Source organism: Macaca fascicularis, chromosome 8, assembly GCF_037993035.2.
Source record: "Macaca fascicularis isolate 582-1 chromosome 8, T2T-MFA8v1.1".
NCBI classification, from domain to species: Eukaryota; Metazoa; Chordata; class Mammalia; order Primates; family Cercopithecidae; genus Macaca; species Macaca fascicularis.
Genome location: NC_088382.1, coordinates 126,689,933 through 126,716,773, shown reverse-complemented (window position 1 = coordinate 126,716,773; position 26,841 = coordinate 126,689,933). Strand labels below are relative to the sequence as shown.

The 26,841-nt window shown below is 39.8% G+C and overlaps 1 protein-coding gene and 1 long non-coding RNA gene across 1 annotated transcript in view; one reads left to right on the top strand and one right to left on the bottom strand.

The window, feature by feature from the left end:
- The window catches only part of SLC30A8 (solute carrier family 30 member 8), a 248,915-nt gene that overhangs the window by 115,525 nt on the left and 106,549 nt on the right, over positions 1–26,841 (bottom strand). The gene's annotated exons all lie outside the window — the stretch shown is intronic.
- Positions 1–26,841, top strand: part of LOC107126522 (uncharacterized) — a 560,621-nt gene that overhangs the window by 459,918 nt on the left and 73,862 nt on the right.

The window sequence follows — 26,841 nt, the reverse complement described above, 5'->3', positions numbered from 1 at the left end:
CCCAAGATGCATGAGTGTAAACAGGTGGTCTATCAAGAGCTACATTTGCTAATAACTTTGCAGAATCCAAAAACATTCCAGTAGGTCTTCAAAAGTTTTATAATTACCTATGTCAGCCAAGAAGATTTAGAGAAATGGAACATACTCTACCAAGAGTCATCACAATAGATCTTGTCTTCTTTTAATGCTGAAATGTCCCTTTTAAAGACATTTTGCAAATGTCAAGATCACCTTTGCTAATTGCTGCTACACTTTACTGATTTAGTTCATCATGCAGTCCGTCAGTCAGTCAACAAACATCATTAATTCCTTCTCTTTGCCAGGCACTTTAATAGGTGCCACCAGAAAAAAAAAAAAAAAAAAAAAAGACTATTTGACCCTTCTCCTTGAAGAAATCAGAGTCCCGTGGAGACAGATAAATAAGGTAATAATTAAAAAAGAGTGTGACATGTAGTTCAGTTGAAAGAAACAGAAGAAAGAGTAACTGAACCCCAAGCTAAAAACTGGAATAGGTGTGTCCTGGAGAAAAGAATACTTCCTGTGTTTAATAATAGCCTCGTTCTTCCTGGAAGTTCCCACTCCACTTTTTCTCCCTCTTTCTTTAGATAATCAGAATATGGGGGTATGATGACTGTGGCAGAGAGCTCTGCAATTTCTTCATTCATTTTGATGAGTAACTGTTTCTCAAAATTCGCTGCAGTTTAAATTTCTGAAGCCAAGAAAAGGCAGAAGGAACCAATTTCATATCTGATTACCTTCGGCTGTCTTGCCTTCCCAAAGGGAAAAACTCTAGCTCTTCACAATTTCAGTAAATATAGAAAAATAGACTTCTCCTCTTGAGACATTTATTTAACCAAAAATATTTGGAAGATGGTGTTACCTGGATGCTTTGATAGGAAAGGCTTAGAATAAATTTTATTGGCATATGTGGCATGATATAGTAAAACTGAACAGCAGCTAGAAAGCTAAGGAACTCTAGCTAAAGGGGGTACAGAAAATTGTACTATTTTGTAATTTTTTAAAGTCTGAAATTATTTCAGAATGAAAGTTTGTTTAAATACCAAAGAAAGAGAGAAAAGAAGAGAGAGGAAGAAGAAAGCAGGATTTCACCAAGGTTGGAGGGCAAGAGAAAGTAATGAGAGAGGAAATTCTAGGTAAAGGTACAGGGAGACACAAACTCATATGGTGTATCCGAATAACTACAAGTAGTCTGAAAGGCTGGATTATGAGATATCTGAGACAGAGGGGACAGGAAAAAGACTAGACAAATGTGACACAAGAGAGACCAGATCATAGAGAAACTTGTACACCCTATCAAGGTATTCTGCTTGCATGTTATAGGGTTTCAAATCCCACTGAAGGGTTTGAAATATGAAAGTGACTTGATTACATTTGCATTCTACAAAGGTCATAGGTGTCAATATGAAGAATGGACTAGAGAAAGGTGAAGCTGAAGATGAGAAAACCAATAAAAAGGTGATTTAAACAGTCCAATAAAAGACTATAGAAAGAGAAAATTGTAAACTCACCCAAACTTTGATTTGAACTTGATTAAAATTGCAGTTGAAGCCACAAAGCACATATCACAATGACATTTTATGAGAACTCTCAAGAGGAAGGAAAGCTGTTGGTATGAAAGTCCTTGAGACTGCAAAGCACTGGACTAGAAATCTATGCTCTGTTATAAAAATATGGAAGAAGCTAAGAAATATTTGCAAGCTCATTTTCATAAAAGAATTATAAAGAAAGAATTAGTCAGGTTTATTGAAAAGTTAAACCTATAGTACTTCATATATTATTGTTATAAACTTGAGATTCTGCCCAGTTAGCTAAAAGAGGGAGGAGGATTTCCAGTAATATTTTGCTTCCTAACCAGAAAGACAGTTCTCTCCTATGAATTATAGTTCTTAATTTCAAGGTTACTGTAAGCTTGTTTACTATGTTTGTGATCATATGTCTTTGCTCACTATTTTTTTGTTATAGGAAGTTGTGTTTGCTAGATTATATTAGTTATAGAAATTGAGTTTATTCACTAAAATTGGATACTAACTTCTTTCTGTAACTTTTCCACTACATAAAGGCACGAATTCACTTGCTGGTTAGACAGTACTGACTGTTGCTGTTGGTTTTCTCCCTATAGACCTATTTAAGAAAAGAAACTAATGCAGAATTCCAAGACGTTCATTGTAAAGCATGTACCATTTGTTTCTCCCACAATGACAAGGGTCCTAACCTAGAACACGGGTGATAATGGAGAGAAACAAATAGAATCAAGCAATTTTATAGAGGCAGATAAATAGATCTTACTCTTTTAATGAGATATGAAGGATGGAAAAGAGTAAAGGGTATTACTAGATTTCTGTTTTAAGTGACAATATAGCGGTGTCATTAAACATGGTAGAGTACAAAGAGCAGGTTCAAAAGATGACAAGTATCACTTAAGACATATTGAACTGATGTGCCTGTAATTACATTTAAGGAGATATTGAGCAGATCATTGAAAATATGGATCTGAGGTCAAGGGAGAGACTCGGGTTGGTGATAAAAATTTAAATATTATCAATGTGTTAGTGATAGTTGTGGCTATGACATTGATGCCCCCTGAAATAACGATTCTATACATCCACATAGCATGTAACAATTTTCAAAGCACACTTGGCTTATAATACTATCTCCTCTAAGGTAAGCAAGTCAAAAGTAGTTATTCCCATTTTATAGATGAAAACACTAGGAACTAGACAAGATAAAACAAGCCCAAATTCATGAGTCTATGCTAGAGTTTGGATTCTTAGACTCCAACAGTGGTGTTCTTTCTTTTGTTCCATGTTGACTCAAGATGAAACCACAGCATACAAAGTCCACGGGAAGGATCATGAGGCTTATAATACTATGCCCTCCAAATTGAGTAAATCTAATCACTTAGAAACAATATCAGATTCTCCAGTGCACTAAAATCATAACAACTTAAACACACACAAACATGCACACATTTCATTCTTAAAGACCTTTAGGTAGTTATTACCTTCTTCTCACAGTTGGCATCTGTCTCCTTCTGGTACATTTCGAAGTCTTCCACCTTCTGTCACAGGGAAAGAAGAACCACCTCCACCCACACACCCCAATTAACCAAGTATGATGCTGCCTTCTACTTACTCTCCTGTGGCAAGAAAGATTAACTTTCCCAATGCCATCTACCTTAATTCATAAACAAGCAGAAAGGACAGAATGAGTAGACTGTCAGATCCCACCTACCAACCCTATGAACTGTTTGTGGAGGGCTGATGGGGAACTTAGGCAGGCACCAGATCACAGAAGAGCCATGTCATCCACTGTGCCATTGGGTTTTATGATCCATGTGACTCAGATCACAATATTCTCTAGGCTAAAATATCTCTTATGAGAAACTGGCTTAAACTTATAAGAGGGTATTTATTTTCCAAAGGGAAAGAGTTTTGAATAGGTGAGGTGAAAATGGTACTGAATGAGAGAGACCGGATTGCAAAGGAAATTTTTTAAAGAATAGTGGTCTATTTTAAGTCAAAAAGCAAGAACTATTTGTAGAGTAGAAAGAAGTATCGGCCACGCACCGTGGCTCACGTCTGTAATCCCAGCACTTTGGGAGGCTGAGGGGGAAGATCACTTGAGATCAGGAGTTCAAGACTAGCCTGGCCAACATGATGAAACTCCATCTCTACTAAAAAATACATCTAATCAAGTTAGCTGGATGTGGTGGCACACACCTGTAATCCCAAATACTCAGGAGGCTGAGGCATGAGAATTGCTTGAACCCGGGAGGAAGTTGCAGTGAGCGGAGATCATGCCACTGCACTCCAGCCTGGGTGACAGAGTGAGACTCAGTCTCAAAAAAAAAAAAAAAATAGAGAGAGAGAGAGAGAGAAAGAAATATAAAAGGAACCAGAGAAGGAAACAAAAGCAATGTTACTAACAAAAAGCTCTAGCCTTAGAAGTAGTGTGCACTCAAGCATGCAGAATTGCATCTACTTTACAAAGTGGAAAATGAACATTTTTCAACTAGAATCACAATGGTGGCTATGGAAATGCAGCAAAATGATCCAAAATCAAAAGATATAAAGCAATCTCAGCAACTGAAATAAAGTTTCAGATGCAACACTACTCTTACATCACACATAAATGTCAGACACAGTATATTTTGTACCAAAGATCCCATTAAATTTAACGGAAATTTTACATGCACAAGGACTCTAGAGTCTGGATACATGAAATAAAGATTTGAATTGCTAATCCTAAAAATTGGACAAAAAGGCCCCTACATTTGAAAAAAAAAAGTAGTAGGATTTGGGGGTTTGAGCAGTTTTTTTTTCTTTGGTGGGGGGTGAAATTGCTATTGGTTTATGAAGATGTTCTCAGTTGGGCTTCATTTTTTATGTCCCTTTAATGTAGAGACTGACAAAATAGCTCACATAGATGGATCCATAAAACATCTGGGAGTGAATGAGGAAAATAAAATCAAAGGTAGGTGATGACAATAAAATAAAATACTGTGGAGAAAAAAGGAGGACATTGTGAAGGAAAGTCAGAAAACGGACTTAAAGAAAGAAAGAAATATAAAGAACTGGATGATCTTATTGTGGTGGTAATATGAATGTTATCCTTGATTAGATGTATACTAGATATTAAAGATGAAATATTATCTCTTACAAAATGCAAAAAGGAATAAACACAAGCATATTCTAATTGTTCTCATCATTAGGGGTAGACTTTTCAAAATGTATTCACTATATTTGCATTTTCCTAATAAAGGGTCAAATGAAGAGACAACTAACATATATCTTTTATGGATATATACTTGAACTCACTCTAGATGGTCAAATAAAGAGCCTGCTTTCAGAAAAGTGGGATGGGTAAGGGATTAAGCAGTGGATAGTGAGGCACAGAAGGAATAACAAAAGTGGAAAACTGTCACCAACCCTTAGCCAAAGTCAAAGGAAGAACATACAGCTACTTAGCAGGAACTGTAATCATGGTAACCCATAGATTTGGTGCCAAAGCAGTAAGAAATCAATCACCAGACATTTTCTTCTCCAGCCTTCCAACTGTATGTTAATGCCTCTGATAACCCAAAACCAACTGGAAGAAAGCTCCTGATGAGGAAGCTTGCAAAATACAGTCTGTAAGAGTTAGCCTCTTAGGCAGAGAAGGGTGGGAGATAGGCTAATGGGAGATGAACAGAGAAAAACTAGCGTGTTTATTAAATGGTAAATCTAGTATACAGTTAATTTTGGATATTAAACTTTCATTTAACAAGGTATCAATGAGTATTTGAGGAATAAATAAAATTAGATCCTTATCTTACACCATATACAAAAATCAACTCAAAATCAATTACAGGGATATATATAAGATCTGAAACTGTAAAACTACAAGAAGAAAATATGGTAGAAAAGCTCCATGACATGGGTTGGAGCAATGATTTTTAGACATGACCCAAAAGCACAGGCAACAAAAGCAAAAATAGACAGACAAAATGGCATCAAACTAAAAATCTTCTGTACTGCAAAGAAAACAATTAACACAGTGAAGAGATAATCCACAAAATGGGAGAATATATTTGCAACCCATACTTCTGATAAGGGGTCAATATCCAAAACATATAAAAAAGCCAATTAATAGCAAGAAAACAACCAAATTAAAACATGGGCAAAGGATCTGAACAGAAATACTTCAAAAGAAGATTAAAAATGGCCAATAGGCATGAAAAAAAAGCTCAGCATCCCTAATCATTAGGAAGCTGCAAATTAAAAGTACAATGAGATATCACCTCAGACCTGTTAGAATGGCTTTTATCAAAAAAAAAAAAAAAAAGTACAGTAAGTGTTGAAGAGGATATGGAGAAAAGGGAACTCTTGTATGTTGTTGGTGGGACTGTAAATTAGTACAGCCATTATGGACAACAGTATGGAGGCTCCTCAAATAATTAAAAATAGAACTATCCTATGACCCAGTAATTCCATTTTACAATATATAGCCAAAGGAACTGACGTCAATATGTGGAAGGAATATCTGCAGTCCCATATTCATTGCAGTATTATTACAGTAGTCAAGACATTAAAACAACCTAAGTGTCCGTCAACAGCTAAAATGATAAAGAGAAAGTGGTTTATATACACAATGGAATAGTATTCAGCCTTAAAAAAGGAAGACATCATGCTAAGTAAAATAAGGCAGCCGCAGAAAGACAAATACTGCACGATCTCACTTATATGTGGAATCTAACAAAGTTGAACTCATAAAGTAGAAAGTAGAATAATGGTTACCAGAGGCTGGGGAAGTGGGGGAGAGGGAATGGAAAGTTGTTGATCAAAGAGTACAAAGTTTTAGATAGACAGGGGGGAATAGGTTTTTAGATATATTGGACAACAGGATGACTAAAGTCAATAATAACATATAATATATTTCAAAATAACTAAGAGAATAAATTTCAGATGTCTAAACAAATGATAGGTAAGCAAGATGATGGATATGTCTTGCTTAACCAATAAATAGAATGTGACAGAAGTGATGTCATGGGAATTTCAGAGTCTGGGTTTCTGGAGACGTTGAAGCTTCTGCTTTTCTGCTATTGAAATGCTGCCCTGACCAGCCGAGTAAGGAAGCTGGTCTAGCCTGCTGGAGCGTCTGAGGCACTTTAGGAGAACCAGTGTCTTAGTGGGTGGCCAGCACCAACAGCCAAGCATGGAAATAAGCCGTATCAGACCTTCCAGCCCAGTCCACCCTCCCGCTGAATGCAGCCCCATGTTCAAGCTCAGCCAAAACTGGCAGTGGAATCTCACTGCCAACCCACCGAATCATGAGAAAAAGAAATCTGTCATTATTTGATTCACTAGATTTCGGTGCTGTTTTGTTTCTCAGCAATGATTAACAGATACAGACTCCATAAGGGCACTGGACATGTCTCTGAATCACTGACTGATTTCAGTTTCATCCTATAACAGAAACGTAGGAAACTATAGCTCATGAAAATTTCCTCCAGGAAAATGTCATTTGAACTTGAATGTGAAAGAGTCACATATAAATTGATTAAAAATCAAGTGCGTGTGTTTATGACAGGAAAAGGTGATTAATAAAGTCAGATTATACGTGCAAACCACACCAAAACTAATGATCAAACCTACTTCCAGAGTGTCTGTGGGCTTGTTTGGGCCATCTTCCCATGGGCAGACTGTACTGACAGTGTGCCCGCCCACCCCTGGGCAAACAAGGTGCCTCAACAGACAGGACACAGCCACTGTGGGGAGACAATGCAAGGACCTGTGGGTTTTCCCAACACCATCCTATTCTAGAGCAGAAGTCTGAAAATTCAAGAACATGAAATTCAAACCCAGTCTTCAAAGTCATGATAGAGTCCTCCAAGTGGCTCAAGCATGAAAGACATCTATCAATTTATATGACTAAAATCCAGTAGAGTCAATGTTATGGTTTGGATCTGTGTTCCCCACCCAAATCTCACCTTGAATTGCTGTTCTCATAATCCCCATGTGTGCTGAGAGGGGCATGGTGGGAGGTAATTGAATCGTGGGGCTGGTTAGCTTTATGCTGTTCTTGTGATAGTGAGCATTCTCATGAGATCCGATGGTTTTATAAGGGGCTTTTCCCCTTTTACTCAGCACTTCTCCTTGTTGCTGCCATGTGAAGAAGGATGTATTTGCTTCCCCTTCCACCATGATTGTAAGAGATGAAGATAATACAATGTATAGGTTTATTAACTTGATTCAAAACTTCAAAATATTTAGATGTATATTATCCAGACCTCTACTGTACTCTTCTCTGGAACCTCACAAATGTTGGAAGTAGTTACTAACCCTCTAAATTGGGGTCCACTGACCCCTGAGGATTCATAGATATATTCTTTCCCATCACACATTCACTTTCAATAATAATATAAAACTCATCATTTGAGTTTCAGTTGAACAAAATACTAAATACTTGAAATATGCTAAGTGCTCTGTAAGGTGATATTTGATAATTACTGAAATAACTCTTTGGTTGAAAATAAATATCCCCAATATTTTTAATTTTGAAACACCGTGAGATAGTTTTGCAAAACCTGATGTAACTTTAAGCAGTTTTGTTTTCTTTTTTATACTCTCATTTCTAATTCCTTTTTAATAAGCAACTGAAATGTAGATGGGATTATAGCTATTCTTTATCATTTTCTTATGTTTATTTTCTTGTTTTTAATAATGAGTTTGCATTGCTCTGTAATAAAATTGTAAAAATAAAAAATTACTCAAAGAGTATACAAAACTATTAAAGTCATCGATGGCTAATTCCCTGAACCAGGAAAGTAGCAAAAGGGCAAATAAAGGGGAAATTTAAGATATATTTGGGAGGAATTTTGGATGAATCTTGGAGATACAGTGAGAGTTGAGACTTAAAGGTGAGAGAGAGGTGGAACCAATAGCAAGGACGAGGCTTTTGGCTTCAGTAGTTGGTGAAAAAAACAGTGGTTGCCACACATAGTGGCTCATGCCTGTAATCCCAGCACTTTCGGAGGCCAAGTTGGGCAGATCACTTGAGGTCAGGAACTCGAGACCAGTCTGGCCAACATAGCGAAACCCCGTCTCTACTAAAAATACAAAAATGAGCATGGAGGGCACCTGTAATCCCAGCTACTTGGGCAGCTGAGGCAGGAGAATCGCTTGAACTCGGGAGGCAGATGTTTCCGTGAGCCGAGATCACACCACTGCACTCTAGCCTGGGTGACAGAGTGAGACACTGTCTCAAAAACAAAACAAAACAAAATAAATAAATAAGAATAAAGTGGTTTTGCTCACTGAGATGGGCAACACATGTGGAGAGAAGCAGTTGAGAGGATGGTGGTGATAATGATGTGCAAAAATGATGCATGTGGAGCAAATGAGATGGCAGAGCACACCGTACCAGTGTGACTCTTCTGCCAATTAATTAAAGTCATGCTCATCCTTGTTTAGCATGTCTATCTGAATCTATAGCTGTTTCTTGCTTTTATTTTGCCCGACATTACATTTTACTAGTGAAGCACCCTCCTTCCACAGCAGGCAGGCTCAGAGGAGTTGACTCCCAGAACCCCTGATGGAAACACTACAGGGAGTGAAAACTGGGTTCGAGTCTGGCTTGCTGCGGTGCCTCCTCTTAATGGGTAGGAATGTAATATTCATTAAAAAGAATTCAGACTTCAATCACTCTAATGATCATGAAACTTCTTTCATCAATGCATAATAGAACAAAAAGATTGATTTTCATTAGGCATGACTTTCAACATTTTTTTTACTTCTTATATAAAAAATGAATCTGTTCAAAGTCTTTCAAGGTCCAAGACATTTCTGATCTTCTTGGAAATTGTAGGTAAGTTTTTACACAGTTTGCTGCCCTTCACCACCACAGTCAATTTAGAATACTCCATTATCTGGTGAAATTTTACAGCTTAAATTGCCTTCAATTTAGGAGCCCCCCACTTCCCAGTAAAATGTTATTTTTGAAAAGGACATTTGGTATGACTAGGACATTGTGCCTTTTTTTCTTATTGTAGGTTATAGAAGAAAGGAGGAACAAGAGGTAGTGATTAATAATATTAGTATACTGAATTTATAGTCCCTAAAAGTTAAAAATGTTTACTCAGTATTTCCTAAGTATCAACAAAAACCTGAACAGCTTCATCAGAATACGATCTCATTCACAGCCATCTGCATTTGCAAGATGTTAAATAAATATGAGTCCTCCAGATTGTGTAGCCACTTTAGATTGTATGGACTTACCTTGTGTTGTTAAGACAGATTCTTGTTAAACTTGAAAGTCAATCTGTTTACAAACTTTGTAGAGTTGAATTAGAGGGGCCCATAGAAGTCACAAAATCTGACTTGGTCGTTTAGAGCATCACATTCTCCTGGCCACAGTGATTGAACCAAAATCACAGAATAATGGTGATATGGCAGTAAGAAATCTTTCAAAGAGACAAAAACAAAAAAACAAAAAACAAAGAACATCTCTCCAAGTGGCTCAAGCATGAAAGACATCTATCAATTTATATGACTAAAATCCAGTAGAGTCAATGTTGTGGTTTGGATCTGTGTCCCCACCCAAATCTCACCTTGAATTGCTGTTCTCATAATCCCCATGTGTGGTGAGAGAGGCATGGTGGGAGGTAATTGAATCATGGGGCTGGTTAGCTTTATGCTGTTCCTGTGATAGTGAGCGTTCTCATGAAATCTGATGATTTTATAAGGGGCTTTCCCGCTTTACTCAGCACTTCTCCTTGTTGCTGCGATGTGGAGGATGTATTTGCTTCCCCTTCCACCATGATTGTAAGTTTCCTGAGACCTCCCCAGCCACGCTGAACTGTGAGTCAATTAAAACTCTTTCCTTTATAAATTACCCAGTCTCATATATGTCTTTATTAGCAGTGTGAGAATGGACTAATACACAGGGCTTCCAGGCATAACAGGATGCAAGAGCTCAGAACATATCAACAAGGCTAAGTTACTCTTTACTTCTCAGTTTTGTTTTTCCAAATTATTGACTCACTTTCAGGTTTCGGGAGATGATCCCTAGAAATCCAGGCCAACCTATCCCTTATTGCCAAAAGTCCCAGAGAAGGAAAAAAAAAAGTACACATTTGTTCCAGCAGTCCTAGCACTATGAGATGATTGGATCTCACTAACACTGATTGAGTCATGTGACCAGTCTTCAACCAATCACAACATCCAGGAGACTGTAAGGTTCTGATTCACCCAATCTGTGTCACAGTCTCACCAAAGCGAGTGGGAGTCAACTCCACCTGAAAGAGGTAAAGTGAGTGTGAGGTCAGGGTGATTCCCCAGGAGAAAAAAAAAATCACTCTTCTCTCATGTAATCCCAGCACTTTGGGAGGCCGAGGCAGGTGGATCACAAGGTCAGGAGATCGAGACCATCTTGGCTAACACGGAGAAACCCCGTCTCTACTAAAAACACAAAAAATTAGCTGGGTGTGGTGGCGGGTGCCTGTAGCCCCAGCTGCTGGGGAGGCTGAGGCAGGAGAATGGCATGATCCCAGGAGGCGGAGCTTGCAGTGAGCCAAGATAGTGCCACTGCACTCCAGCCTGGGCAACAGAGGGAGACTCTGTCTCAAAAAAAAAAAAAAATCACTCTTCTATTTCTAGAAGAGGTTGGGTGGTATAAACAACAGATGCCTGTAACAGCAGCCAGGCAGCAGCTAGATCACCAGGATCCTTACTTCAAGAAAGAAGCTATTCCCACCACTTCTTTGTAATTTAAAATCTCTAAACAAGTTACTAAGAAGAAAGGACAGCAGATGTACCAGCAATGGGTAGAGTGAGAGCCTCCGTGGACTGAACACAAAACAACAGAGCTTGAGCCAGCTTGCTTGCTGCCCAGGACCATTAAAGCAACAGGACAGTGGAAAGAAGGGGCTTGCCTACTTGCACTCACTGCCCAGTCTTGGTTTAACTAGGGTCTCTTTCTTCACATTGTTGTTTTTCCCCATTGGAAGTTGACAGTTTGACATCCCATGGGTCAGCAAGTGACAGAAAGATGATGGTCTCCTCATCGCCAAGATAAAACCTTCCTGTGTTCCACCAACACATGAGAGGCCAACTGAAGTGTTGAAGGAAGGAGTAATACAGAATGGGGCCATGGGATTCATCCATGGCAAATTTCCCAGTTTTCTCATTTTGCTAAGGGGCAGCCAGCCCAGGTTCCACCAGCCCTAGTCATATAATGGAAGGCACCAACTTCCACAGGATTATCTTCTGAAAACTCTACGTCTGATCCTGCATGTAACTTACTTTTCAAGGCTTGTATTAACTATGCAGACAAGACTGAGCTCTCTCTTTTTCCTCTTGGATTGAGAATTCCTGGAGAAGCAACCAATTGCCCCAGCTTGCATCATTTGTCCAATTCAAGTTATCCTATGACCAAGACAGTGGGACATGAGAAACAAAATGGCTGCTCCCATGGAGACTGTGTAAAGTCTCCCCATGGGGACTGTGTAAAGCAATTTGACTGCTGTGGCTACATGCTCCTACTGCTGCTGCCTAGGGAAAAAGCTGACTCTTAGACCAGGGATTTACTAAGATATGCAGGGACACCAGCCGGCTACAATTTTGTATTCATTCGTTTCTTTGATAAATAAGGAAAAAAAGTTTTCTATTAATATAAATAATATCCTTCCTTCTTTATGTTCTAAATAAGGAATTTATTATGTAATTTTTAAACTCATTTCACCAATTTTTCTATCAGCAAAACAACTCACAAATGTTAGACACCCAATCTCACTAAGCATAGAGAAAAGTTATATACTTGTATATTTATAAGGCTTTAAATTTCGTTTCCAGGTTTAATGTTCAGGTCATCTTTCTCACTTTTCCATAGTTTATGGTCTCCAGTTTTCTGTTGCAATCTTTCTGACCCAGATAACTTTCTAGGAGACATACTAAAGTATTTAAAATTTATGTAATAAAATATAAAAGCAAAACATAAAACATGATTAACACAGTGAGGTCAAAGTTAAACACACATTTGAATGTGTAAAGACATTGAGTTTATTTCCCAGAGTGAATCTGATCTTCCTCACAAGCCCTTACTTTATTGGATAGTAGAGGGAACACTTCAATCAATTTTATCTGTTAAACTTAGTCCAACTCAATAAATTAAACAGTGCCACTTCAATGATCCACTCCTGCTCAGATAAATTTCCTGCCCTCACATATTTCTCTCCCCTCTTCTTCCTCTCCCAGATGGGGCTGGGTGAGGAGGGGCTGGGGAAGGAGGGCTTACATAGCCTCCTGGTGCAGAGAAAGTCTCATTTTCCCACACATAGGTCCTTGTGTTTTCCTCTGGCTCCCCTGATCACTGAGATAATGCTCTCTGGCTGTCCAGTGGTGAGTCATCCTCCTGGCATCAAATGATAAAGACTGTGACAGCTTCTCTTACTTTGATCAGTAACCTGTGATCACTCCTACTGAACTTGCCCCTCTTCAGCAATTGCTGGTGTTGTGTATACTCTGAGATCTCGCTGTAATATCTTGTTGATCCCTAGGCATAATTGTGTACCCAATTATCATCAGCTATACCATCACTTCACATCCCTGAGACATCCTCCTGTTAACCAACAAGCACCATCAGCTACTTCTCACATGTCCCTGAAGAACATGTGAGAATGTCTCAATACCTTTCACCCTTACAGAGATGGAGTCTTGTTTAATAAATACTCTATATCAAGGATTTTAGGCCAGGTGCAGTGGCTCATGACTGTAATCCTAGCACTTTAGGAGGCTGAGGCGGGTGGATCACCTGAGGTCAGGAGTTCAAGACCAGCCTGGCCAACATGGTGAATCCCTGTCTCTACTAAAAATACAAAAATTAGCCAGGCGTGGTGGTAGGCACCTGTAAACCAGCTACTCGGGAGGCTGAGGCTGGAGAATCACTTGAACCTGGGAGGTTGCAGTGAGTGGAGATCATGCCATTGAACTCCAGCCTGGGCAACAAGAGCGAAATTCACTCTCAAAAAAAAAACAAAGGATTTTATTCTAAGGTAGCCATCACAGGTCGGTGTGAGAGTGAGAGGAGCCATCACGAAAGGTGGTCTTTTCTCAGATCTCTTAATAGAAAAGTAATATAAAACAGCCTCTTCTTTTAGGCCTTCCCTCACTTCATCTAATACCTCTCTGGTATAGACTTTCTACCTAGAAGAGAAAAATCACATGTCAAATGTGTCTCAACTCCTGTTTTCCCTTACTCTCATTCCGTTTTCCTTTTGACAGTCAATTGAGAAGCAAAAGAGTTAAGATTTTTCTACCTCTTCCTTTTAAAACAGAACTTTCTCTATATTATGTGCTTCTCCTTCTCAAGGTAGAATTTTCTGTCCCACTTTCCCTGATTCTATATTGATGGCTGCCAGGGAACAAGATATAGGAGGAAGTGGAATAAAAACCTAGGTTATAATATGTCCAATATATTTTCCAATTTGCATGTGTATGTTGCATCAAAGAATGGTCAGTGCTATCAAAGATGCCTTTTGCTTTGCATTTGAAATTGTTGTCTGCTTTGGGAAAAAAAAAAAGGCCTGATTTATATTTTGCCTGCTTTATAAGAAGTCACACGTGGAGTACTGAATAAAAGAGGCACTTAGGACATTTCTGATTTATTCCTGTGGTGTTTTCACATCCCTACATAAGTGGAAACCAGAGGGGAGCCCTCTGGCTGATCCACGCAAAATCCTGCCCTGCCTGGACCATAATTTCCCCAATGAAAGAGAGATTTAGCAGCCGCTAAAGAAAAAAAAGAGAGAGAGACTTTCTTCCTAATGTAATTAAACAAGCTGAGAAAAGGAAGCATTTTGGAAAGAAGGTGAGCAGCCATCCAAAGCAATTCTGCCAAGAATAAATATTTATGGATTTGTCTGTTGATGGGAAGCCCTAGTCACTGATTACATTCTGGCTTGTGTGGTCTCTAAGTACTTCCCATGAACTCGCATTGTCGGACTCGAAGTCATTAAGCATTGTGTCATCAGCAGCTGTTGCCTGAAGCCCTCTCATGGTGTTACATACGAAAGGTCCTGCACCATACAAATGGAGGGGATCTGTTTTAAGTGAGGATTCCAATCAGGAAAAATGATTTCTGCCAAAGGGGCTTTAAACTCCCTCTCACAAGACCACTGTGGACCAAAACTATGGGTAAAGCCCTAAATGAGGTCACAGCCATCAAAGAGACTTGGCCCTGCAGTAAGAGAGAGGAAGACAGAATTATCTGGCCACTCCTGTGGTCTAACCAGACTCTGTAGGCCACAGGCATGCTGCTTCACCTCTCTCTATGGTTTTCTAGTTCTGACTCCAGCCCTATGGCCACACTTGTGCACCACTCTGAACGCAGACTCTTCCCTTCCCACATAATGTGGTTTGGATACATGTCCCTACAAATCTCAGTATTCAAGGTGGGGCCTGGTGGCAGGTGTTTGGATCAGGGATGCATCTGTCATGAATGGCTTAGCACCCTCCCCTTGGTGATGAGTGAGTTCACATGAGATCTGATTGTTTAAAAAACACCTTCCCCGCTCTCTCTCTTGCTCCACTTTTACCACGTCATGTGCCTGCTGCTGCTTCACCTTCCACCATGAGTAAAAGTTCCTTGAGGCCTCCCCAGAAGCTGCGCAGATGCTTTTGCCATGCGTGCACAGCCTGCAGAACCATGAGCCAGTTAAACTTCTCTTCTTCATAAATTACCCAGTCTCAAATATCTCTTTATAGCAATACTAGAACAACCTAACATGCATGCCATTCTTGACACCATCTGCTAACTCCACACCCTGCATCGGACCAAGACTGCATCTGTCCCTAAGCTTATTAAACCAGACCCAGTAGCTTAGTCTCAACATCTACCTCCCTGGATCCTGTGTGGAAGGTCCACTTCTTCCAAGTCTATCCCCTGCTTTGTAACTGCAATTTCTAGGGCACATCTCAATGGTTTCAAACGTGTGGGGAAAAGCATGAAGGGAGATGGGGGCGAGGCCAGAAAAGAGGTTGGTCCTGTTCTCAATAACATAACACCCTGCCAGAGTAACCTGCCCTGTTCCTCTCTGTGATATTCAACTGTTCTTTCTGGTCCACTTGCAGACTTTGTCCCTCATTTGGGTCTCTTCTTGTCCCTCTTACTTGGCTATCTCACATGATTTCCTGCTCAACCCTGCTAAGATGACTCTCAGGGACTCCGTAAGTAAAATGCCATTTGCTGTGACTGTTTTCCAGATCACAGACAGAGTTGATAGCTGAACACACATTCGGGTCTCTGCCGAGCCTCTTCATGCCCCAGTGCAGCCCACAGCTTGAGCAGCCCAGATTTGGCTTGTAAGTAATAAAGGATTGTGCTGGACATTACAAACTAGAAGAAAGTCATTGTCCAAACAGCATTTTTAATATTTTGGTATTATTTAAAGATGGAAAAAATACTATTTCCATGATTAAATGGCAACAGCCTAGGATATAGTTTATGAACTTCTCGATTGCTTCTTCTGAGATGATCTTTATTTCGCATGGACTCATTTTCAAGGTAAAGATGAGCAAAAACCTTGGCATGTGAATTTTCTCTAAGGCACTATGTATCAGTTATAGGAATGCTAGGAGAAAGCTTCTCTGGCTGGGTTTGCATATATTTTTCCAGTGGTGTACGCATGCATGTATGTGCACATACACTGTGTATGTGTGTGTGTGTATCCTAATACACCACGTGCATGCAAATGGGTGATGGATAGGTAGATGATTTTAGGTTTTGCTGTTTGGAATTTTATCACTGAAAACCCAAACTAGAGTCATAGTGAAAATCACTGAAAAAGGACTTCAATTATGGAAAACATGATCTGATGTATTAGCCAGGAAGCTCATCAATTTCTACTGTTCCATCTATTAAGAACAAAACACCACTAGTTTTCTGTCCAAGCAAATGAGCAGGCTTGCTGAATAAAACTATGGTAAGTAGCAATACTAAAGAAGTCTTCTAATTCTTTACAGACTCAGAAACCCCAATTATTCCTCAAAAATAGGGAAAGGAAAAAAAAAAAGAAGACAAGCATGGAGAGAGAAATACGTCCAAAGAAATCACTGAAATATTTTTATTTCCAAAATAGATTTTGAACTAAAAAAAAAAAAATTAAAATAAATAAATAAATAAAGTGATAAGAGGCAAAGTTACCTGGGGAAAATGAAACCTGCTATAAACCACCTGGTGGTTTCATGAGGAAAGAGAATATTTTCCTTTAGAAAATTTCCTTGCCCAGTTTTTGGCAGCTAGAAAACATATGTGATAAAACAAAGACATAACTGAATCAACGGGGGATTTAAGTCGAATCAGATTTAGGAAAAGCCAAATTGTCTCTGGAGTGGGGAAATGGAAGGAAGAAGCTTTATAGAACACATTGGGAGAACATTATTTACTTCTCTCTGGAACACTGATAAGCTAGCAGGTAATAAAATTGTTATTGCAATATTTACTACAAATTGGCTTTTTTTCCTGCATCTGTATTTTAGCTATGCACCTCCCTTTGCTGAGCTATCTTGTTTGGCAGTGGGGTTTTTACTGCCACTCTCAGGCCATCCTCTCCTCCTTTATTTCTCATTCTGACCAGCAGCAATACCATTCTCTTGTTCTTCCCCTTGCTCATCGAAGTTCTTAAAGATGAAATTCTGAAATCTTTCTCTGGCTATGTAGATGCTCCCACCGTCTTTCTTCCTTTCTTGCTTTTGGCATCTGAACTCTGTGCAGACCCCTATTCTGTGTCAGAGTAGAACTGCTTCTCCTCTCCCATATTCTACCTCTATCTCCTGAGCTCTATAAAAAAGAAAAAAAAATGCCTTTCCATTCTCTGTTTTCACTGCTCAGCCTGCATGTCCTGCTGATGCTTTCACTCCAAACTCATTATCTCCATCCCAAACCAGCTCCTCCCCTTAACTTCCCTGCTTCCATTAATGGCATATTGAGCTCAAAACTATTCTTCTTCAACTCCCACATCCAGTCAATTGCTTCTGTTCTAATTCTTATATCTGTTCCCTCCTTCTCACCCTCTCTGCCTCCACACTAGCTCAGAACCTCATTACTTTTCCCCTAGCCTACTGGGAAAACGACCCCATTGATCTCTGTCTTCACCCACTCTAATCCATCCCACTCACAGCTACCAAACTAATCATCCCAAAACACATCCCAATCTTCGTGTCCACCCCCAGCTATAAAACTTTAAAACAGCTCACTGTCTTTGGAATTAAGTGCAAACATTTTATACTGCCACTCAAGTAACTTTACAAATGAATTCAACCCAACTTTTGAGATTTATCCACCACTATGATCTATCGTCCAACTAAACCAACATGATGGAGTAGAAACCAAGAAAGGTCAGGTCCAGAATTGGGCTTTTGCCTGGAAGTGTAGGTCTGCATATTATTCATGAGTAGGGATATAGGAAGGTCAAGATGTGGCCCAAGGAAAGGAAGGTTGCCTAAGATAAGACCTGCCAGTTGCATAGTTCTTTCCACAGCTCATTACTCTATACATAGTAGATATTATATGAATATTTGTTCAGCGACTTCGTTTTCAATGCATTTTAAGCTAGGATGTTACATTTGGACAAATATCAGCCAAAGAGCAGATGTTTTCTTATGCTTTTCTAAATCAACATGGCTTATTATTTGTAGTTTCCTGCCTATATACATGCTGTTACAAATGCATTCCCCAGGCTAGGACTTGGCTATATTTTTGATGAAAAGAAAGAAACAACTTTCCCTGAAGTCATATTAATAACAGCAGTCCTTTTCTCTTTCATCTTTCAACTAACAGTGCATCCATCCAGTCAATGAAATGTCTGCAAATTCAAACTGTTTAGGAATAAGTTAGCCCTGCTGTTGGATATTAAGGCTCCCATAAACGTGACTTCAATAGAAAAATAACAATAACAGTAATTTCCCAACATTGTAATGTTCTGCAGCATGAAAATTTCTGTCACAGACTTTGTGAACTTTTATCCTTGCAATTTTTTAAAATTAGGTAAAAAAGGTATGGTGAAGGGATCAGAACATTTTTTAAGAAAGGGTTAAATAATAAGTATTTTAGGCTTGTGTTCCTTTCAGTCTTTGTTTTAACCTCTCAACTCTAGCTTTGTAGCGTGAAATCAGCCACAGACAATATGCAAAAGAATGAGTGAGTGGGTGTGTCTGGATTCCAATAAAAAGTTCTGTGTGGACACCAAAATTTAATTTCATGTTACTTTTGTGTGCCACAAAATCTTCTAACTCTTTTTTCAGCCATTTAGGCCATTTTAAAAAGCGTTCTTAGTTCACAGGCCATGCAAAACCAGGCGGCAGTCTGGATTTGGCTCACTGACCATAGTTTGCTCACTCCTATTATGGTGTTATTATGGTCTGAATGTTTGTGTCCCATGCTCCCAAAAATTAATATGCTGAAATGTGAGCATCCAAGGTTATGGTATTAGGAGGTGAAGTTTTGGGGAAGGTAATTAGGTCATGAGGGTGAAGCCCTCATGAATGAGATAAGCTGACATTGGCCTTAGCAATGATTTTTTGGCTATGACACCAAAAGCACAGGCAGTAAAAGCAAAAACAAACAAGTGGGACTACATTAATCCAGAAAGTTTTTGCGTAGCAAAGAAAACAATCTACAAAATAAAAAGACAATCCACAGAATGGGAGAAAATATTTGCATATATATGATAAGGGGTTCAAATGCAAAATATATAAGGAATTCATGCAACTCAAAGGGAAAAGAACAAATAAATAACCCAATTAAAAATGGACAAAGGACATGAATAGATATTTTTTCAAAGAAGACATATGAATGGCCAACAGACATATGAAAAGGTGCTCAACATCACTTATCATGAGAAATATAAATCAAAACCACAATGAGGTATCTTCTCACACCTGTTAGGGTGGCTGGTATCAAAAATACATGAGATAGCAAGTGTTATAGAAGGTGTGGAGAAAAGAAAACCCTTGCAGACTGTTGGTGAAGCATAGACTGGCATAGCCATTATGAAAAACAGTATGGAATTTCCTCAAAAAATTAAAAATAGCATTATCATATGATCCAGCAATTCCACTTCTCGGTATATATTCAAAGGAAATGAAATCAGTATTTCAGAGAGATATCAGCACTCTCATGTTTATTACAGCATTATTCACAATAGCCAAAATGTGAAATCAAACCACCTGTCTATCAACAGATGAATGGTCTTTTTAAAAATATGGTGTGTTGTATACATGCCTATATATAAAATAGAGTATCATTCAGCCATTAAAAATAAAGAAAATCCTACCATTTTTGGCACCATGGATAAACCTGGAGGACATTATGCTCTGTGAAATAAGCCAGACACAGGAAGATAAATACTGTATGTCATTTCACTTATACGTGGAATCTAAAAAAAGTTGAACTCATAAAACCAGAGAGTAATATGGCGGTTTCCAGAGGGTAGGGGCTGGAGGAAATGTTGATCAAAGGGTATACATTTTAATTATAAGATGAATAAATTCTTGGGACCTAATGTACAGCATAGGTCTCAAGAATTTATTCATCTTACAGGTAATGGATATGTTAGTTCAATTGTGGTGAGCATTATACAATATGTATGTATACCAAATCATCACACTGTACACCTTGAACATGTATAATCTTTATTTGTCAATTATATATTTTAAAATAAGTAATCAATGGTCTCAGGGAGCTTGTTTGTCCTTTCCACTCTGTGAGGACACAGAGAGAAGATGCCATCTCTGAAACAGAAACAGGCCCTCATTCGACATCAAATTTGCTGGCTCCTTGATCTTAGAGTTCTTAGCCTCCGGAACTGTGACAGTTAAATTTCTGTTGCTGATAAGCTGCATGGTTTATGGTATTTTGTTATAGCAGCCCTAGAGGACTAAAGCAAGTGCTATCCTCATTATATAGGTGAGATTCTGCGGCTCAAAGTTAATATGACTTGCGTCTGAAATTACACAGAATGGTATCAGTATTATTAGTGAAACTCTAATCTGCTTCTTGTGACCAGAATTCTAGTCCCCTCCCTACATTTGGAAACATCTAAGAGTGGCCACCCATTTCTCCAAGCAGTGAAAACTGCATCCAACATGGAGAAGAGTATCTGAAAAAGACCAAGAAATCATAAAATTTTATTTTCCCCAAAGGGTTTATAAGTGGTCTGTTGCTCCTCTGTCCCCAAAAACTAAACGCAAAAAATATGTGAGAATTTGCATGGACACGGAAACCCTCCTTGACCAAGCTTTAGTTAGACTTCTCTGGTCCGCCTTCTCAACTAGACCACATCCTGGGACTGCAGTCCTTAGCCTACTGAGCTCAATTTTAGCAAAAAAGAAAGAAAGAAAAAGAGAAAGCCATGCTTGTACTGATCCTGGGACCTACCCAGCCTTTTGGGATCAGGATGGTGGCTGCTGAGGGAGGGTAAACACAGACCCATGCCTTACAATAGGGACGAGGAGTGATAAAGGTCCCCACAGCGCAGAGCCCTGACTTTGGCCAGAAGCCTTTCCTTCCTAAAGCTACTGCTGTGGTGATGGAAAGTGAGCAGGGAAAGGGAAGCAGCAGGAGAGTCCCCACTGATTATGTCATGTTGGACAACAGTAGATGGTTGATCACAGGAGGACATGAGGAGAACTGTGAGTCTAGAAATGCTGTGAATTTGAAGGGTTGCTCTGGACATTATTAATCATATTGCCCTTGGTCAGATGTTACACTGTAATATGAAGGCATGCTTTGGTAGCACGGGGGCAAATCATTGACCGTCTTCACTGGAGGAGTGAAGCCAACAGAAACAAGCTACCTAGAGACACTTCTCTGTTATAAGGACAAATGGACTGCACAGACAGAGGATGTTTCACACATAAGAGAATTCATTTCTTAAAACATTTGTTGCTTGGTTTCCAGATGACCACCATTTATGGGCATGGAATTATTGCAAAAGTTAGAAGTAGTCAGACCACCAAGAAAAGCATCTGGATTAGCCAAGTCTGCAGATCCCTCTTCATTTGTTTCTGTCTTAATTTTGGTCTTTTTCTTGACTCCAGCTAAGAATGATGGAGCTACTGCACTGACTCATTTTATTATCCAGGCATTACACTTGGGGCCATAACTGTTACTGAAGGACATACATGTGTACATTCTGTATATAAACATTCATTATATTAGTGGTCATCTAAATTGTTTCCATTATTTCATTACTTCATGTGGGATGTTCAAATGACCACAAGTTCTACTGAACTGGAAATATGATGATCACATTAGGGTAAGAATACACAAAATATAGAAAAAGAAATACTCATTGAAGAAGTATCAACAAGAAATGTAGACTTTAAGTGATATTTGTAATCTAAATCAAAATGACATTCTCCAAGGAGCTGGAGAAGGGTCCCCGCTGGTCCTGGGATTGCTGTTGTTGATACGTGAAGTCATGCTATGCAGCCCAGCAACTGCTGCTGTCTGTGGGGGAGCCAATTTAAGATTTGCTTCAGTAGCTGTAATTTAAGAGTAAGGGCACTGGGAGTTGAAACCGAGCACTCCACAAGCATATAACCAAGCAGATTTCTATCCACGTTGCAGAACCTGTGGGCTCACGCCACAGCTTTTCTATTCTCTGTCATCTTTTTCCAATTAGAAAACAGACCAAGTAGAAGGAAATGATCACCCACCAGCTCTATCTGAAAATTATCAGCACTGAGCCCCTACGTTAGCCTTTCTGAGCTCTGCTCCCTGGAGAGGGACTGGTAACCCCGCATTTCCAAGCTCTGATTGAAGCTCATTATCATCAAAATACTTTGGTAGTTCAATTTTATCCATCCCATTTCACAGATGGCCAAATTAAGGTCCAGTGAGGTTAAATAGCGAGTGCAGTCTCTCAGCTACTGAGTTGCAAGGTCTTTTAGCTGGAGACCAAGGTCTGCCCTTTTTACACTAGAAACCATTTTCTCTCCTCTATCAAAATATATATATATATATATTTTTTTTGAGAGAATCAGAGTTAAGTTTAAAGATGTCATACGACTTTTAGGGCCCCGAATCAAATGCTCTGTGGAATCCACCTGAGACTTTGGTAGCTCGTGGTTTTTGTCAAACTATTGAAAACAGATTTTTCTGACTCTAGTTAGCTCTGGGAAAAACTTTATTTTCCTTATCCTCTGCAACCCTTTATCATTTTCTTGAATACCTCACATCAAAATGATATTCTATATACCTCTGACAATTTCAACCCTTCCCCATCATGATTCTAATCTCACCATGTAAGGTAGGTGGGTGGGGGGTGGGCTTCTAACCAGTCACAGCTAGAAACTTGTTCAGTGCTAATTAGTGCAAAAAGGCAGGGATTTCAGTATTCTGTCTGTTCGCACATTGATGGTGACAAACTGAATACCATTAAGAACCACATACCATTTGCTCTTATCTGTTACCTCACCTACAAGATGATGTTCCAACCTCACAGGGTTAAATCAGATGGTAAATGCAAAGAATTTAGGCTGGGCACAGTGGCTCATGCCTGTAATCCCAGCACTTTCAGAAGCTGAGACGGGGGATTGCTTGAGCCCAGCAGTCCCAAAACCACCCTCAGGCAACATGGCAAGACCCTGTTTCTACAAAAATTTTTAAAAATAGCCAGGTGCAGTACCACATACCTGTCGTCCCAGTTACTCAGGAGGCTGAGGTGGGAGGATTGCTTGAGTCCAGGAGGTCAGGGCTGCAGTGAGCCATATTTGCACCAGCGCACTCCAGCCTAGGAGACAGAGTGAGGCCCTGTCTCAAAAAAAAAAGAAAAGAAAAAAGAAAAAAGAATTTTACAGCACATTTAGTGTATGTTCAGTGCCTGTTAGCTATTATTTCTCATGAAATATTCTCACATATCTATAATGAATCATCAGCACAACGTAATGGAAAGAGCATAGATTAGAGTCAATTCAGAGGCTTGGGTTCCAGCTGTGAATCTACCACTGAGTGCTCACTTCCACAATTCTAAAATGCCTCTTTCCTCTCTCTAGTGTGAGTGTTGATACTTGTTTGGCCTTCTCTAAGTTATAGGAAGGATCAAATATGCTGGTAGTTTTCAAGTTCATTTCAAAAATCTAAAAATACATGCCTGCAGGTATATGTTATTGTTTCAGCTGCTCTTATCATTAAGTCACTGCTGTATGAAGCACTATGCATGCATTGCCTTCATGTGGGAGGGTGTGGGTTGTCGTAGAGAGAATATAGCAAACTTTGGCTTCAGACAGAATAGGATTCAATCTCAGTTCTACCATGATTTGCTTGTCAGAGCCTCACTGTCCCCATTTGTTCAGTGGGGCTAATAGAAACTATTGTAATAGATGTTCCTATAATAGCTGGGCTGGGGCTTGGGCTCAGACATCCTAGGGTATGGTTCTTCTATCCATACAGTTCCATCCCAGGATATGGATCTGAGAAACATGGCCTCTGTTTTCTGTCTGCATCATCTGTTTACAAGAGACACAGAGAAAACTCGAACCCAAGTCTTTCAGTGGGCTTTAAATACATGTACATGCAGACATGATTCTCTAAATGGATCTGAGAATGGGTGGAAGCCAGATTATAGGAAAAGAATAAGGATCACTGAAGGGAGAAAAATCTTAGTAAATGAGGAAGACCACTACTAAGCACAACTGAACACCAAGAAAGGAGAATTCGGCCGGGCGCGGCGGCTCACACCCGTAATCCCAGCACTTTGGGAGGCCGAGGCGGGCAGATCACGAGGTCAGGAGATCAAGATCATCCTAGCTAACACGATGAAACCTCATCTCTACTAAAAATACAAAAAATTAGCCGGGCGAGGTGGCGGGTGCCTGTAGTTCCAGCTACTTGGGAGGCTGAGGCCTGAGGCAGGAGAATCTGTTTAACCCGGGAGGCGGAGGTTGCAGTGAGCTGAGATTGCACCACTGCACTCCAGCCTGGGTGACAGAATGAGACTTCGTCTCAAAAAAAAAAAAAAAGAAAGAAAAAGAATGGAGACTTCATATACTTACATTACCCTGAAATGAAATTTAGAGGTAATAAAACCTCATGTTTTTAAGAATCAATAAAAATGGCTTAACTGTAATATGAAGGAGAAATAAAAAGAAAAGTAATTTATAATAAAATCATTTGCAATTCAGAAAGAGCTGGAGGTGATAACACGGGGAGATTAAATGAAATAAGCATAAGCTCGTGCCTCTATGCAGAATCCCAAGGTTACGATCCAGATGACCCACAACTCTGTAATATTAGCAACTAACACACCAGGAGTGGTGTTGCTATTGGTGATGCAACTTTCTGAAATGAACAAATCCTGATGATGTTCTGAGTAAGATAAAGGTAATGTTCTCTCAATGTATGCAGTGGTTGCGTTCTTAAAAAATTCAGAGTACTATGTTAAAACTGTACCCAAAAAATGTATTGTGCTGATATAAAACATAGTTCATTCCCAGGCCTAGATAATGGTAAATACGTTTTTCCATTTAATAAATGCCTAGGTGCAGATTGTGTTAGTCCATTTGCATTGCTGAGGAATAAAGGAATACCTGAGGCTGGGTAATTTATAAAGAAAAGACACTTGGCCAGGTGCGGTGGCTCACGCCTATAATCCCAGTACTTTGAGAGCCCAAGGCAGGTGGATCAGCTGAGGTCAGGAGTCTGAGAGCAGCCTGGCCAATATGGTGAAACTAATCATACAAAAATTAGTTGGGTGTGGTGGTGCACACCTATAATCCCAGCTACTTGGGAGGCTGAGGCAGGAGAATCACTTGAACCCAGGAGGCAGAGGTTGCAGAGAGCCGAGATCGCACCATTGCACTCCAGCTGGGTGACAAGAGTGAAACTCCGTCTCCAAAAATAAAAAATAAATAAATAAATAAATAAATAAATAAATAAATAAATAAAAGAGGCGTATTGGGCTCTGCAGGCTGCACACAAAGCATAGTGCCGGTATGTGCTTCTGGTGAGGGCTTAGGAGGCTTACAATCGTGGCCGAAGGTGAAAGGGGGCCAGCGTATCACATGGCAACAGAGGGAGCAAGACAGAGTAAGGAGGTGCCAGGCTCTTTTAAACAACCAGCTCTCACATGAAGTACCACAGCAAGAATCCATTCATCATCATGGAGTGGGCACCAAGCCATTCATAAGGGATCTGGCTCCTTGACCCAAGTACTTCCCATGAGGCCCCACCTCCAACACTGGGAATCATATTTCAACATGAGTTTTAGAGGGGACACACATCCTGTCTCACACATCAAAGGGTTTCTAGCATCTCTGTTCTAATCCACCAAGAGCTTTCTCATCATTGTAATAACCAAAATGGTCCCATAAATTTCAAACACACTCCCTAAGGGATGATTGGCCAATGAGTCAGTACAATCTTAACCAAATAATAAAACCACCGTAATCAAGTAACTTCCTAATCTGTTCCTTTCTCTTGGCTCCGTTTTCATTCCAGAAATCCTAGGCCACTTTTTCTCTTTCTGTTGCTACTTTTAAATCAAATTATCTTTTTAGATTATACTCTGACAACTTTGAGACTCATATTTGACCAGAATATTGTATCTCTTCTCAGAACCTTTCATCCACCACAAGTGGTTATTAGAAACCAATTTATCAGTAACTTTAGCTCCATTTCACAGAAGAGAGACTGAGGAATGAATCAGGCGGCTCATTGAAGGGCATGCCACAACCTGTCTGCAGGGGTTGACCAGAACCTGTATCTCTCAGTGACCCCGAACCCCTTTGCTCTTCTCCACTGTTCCTTCTACTTCCCTCTCAGACCTGTGACTTCATTTGCATTTTTAAGGAGTGAGTTGGAAAGCAGATAAAAGCTCAAATCACTGTTTTGCTCCTCGTTAATTCCTCTGGTGAAAAATCAGTAGTCAGCCAGGTGCGGGGCTCATGTCTGTAATCCCAGCACTTTGAGAAGCCAAAGAGGGTGGATCACTTGAGATCAGGAGTTCAAGACCAGCCTGGCCAACATGGTGAAACCCCATCTCTACTAAAAATACAAAAATTAGCTGGGCGTGGTGGTGCACACCTGTAATTCCAGCACTTTGGGAGGCCGAGGGGGGCGGATCACCTGAGGTGAGGAGTTCGAGACCAGCCTGGCCAACATGGTGAAACTGTCTCTACCAAAAATATAAAAATTAGCCGAGTGTGGTGGTGCTCGCCTATAATCCCAGCTATTCCAGAGGCTGAGGCAGGAGAATCACTTGAACTCAGGAGGCAGAGGTTGCAGTGAGCTGAGATCACACCACTGCATTCCAGTCTGGGCAACAGAGTGAAACTGTGTCCCAAA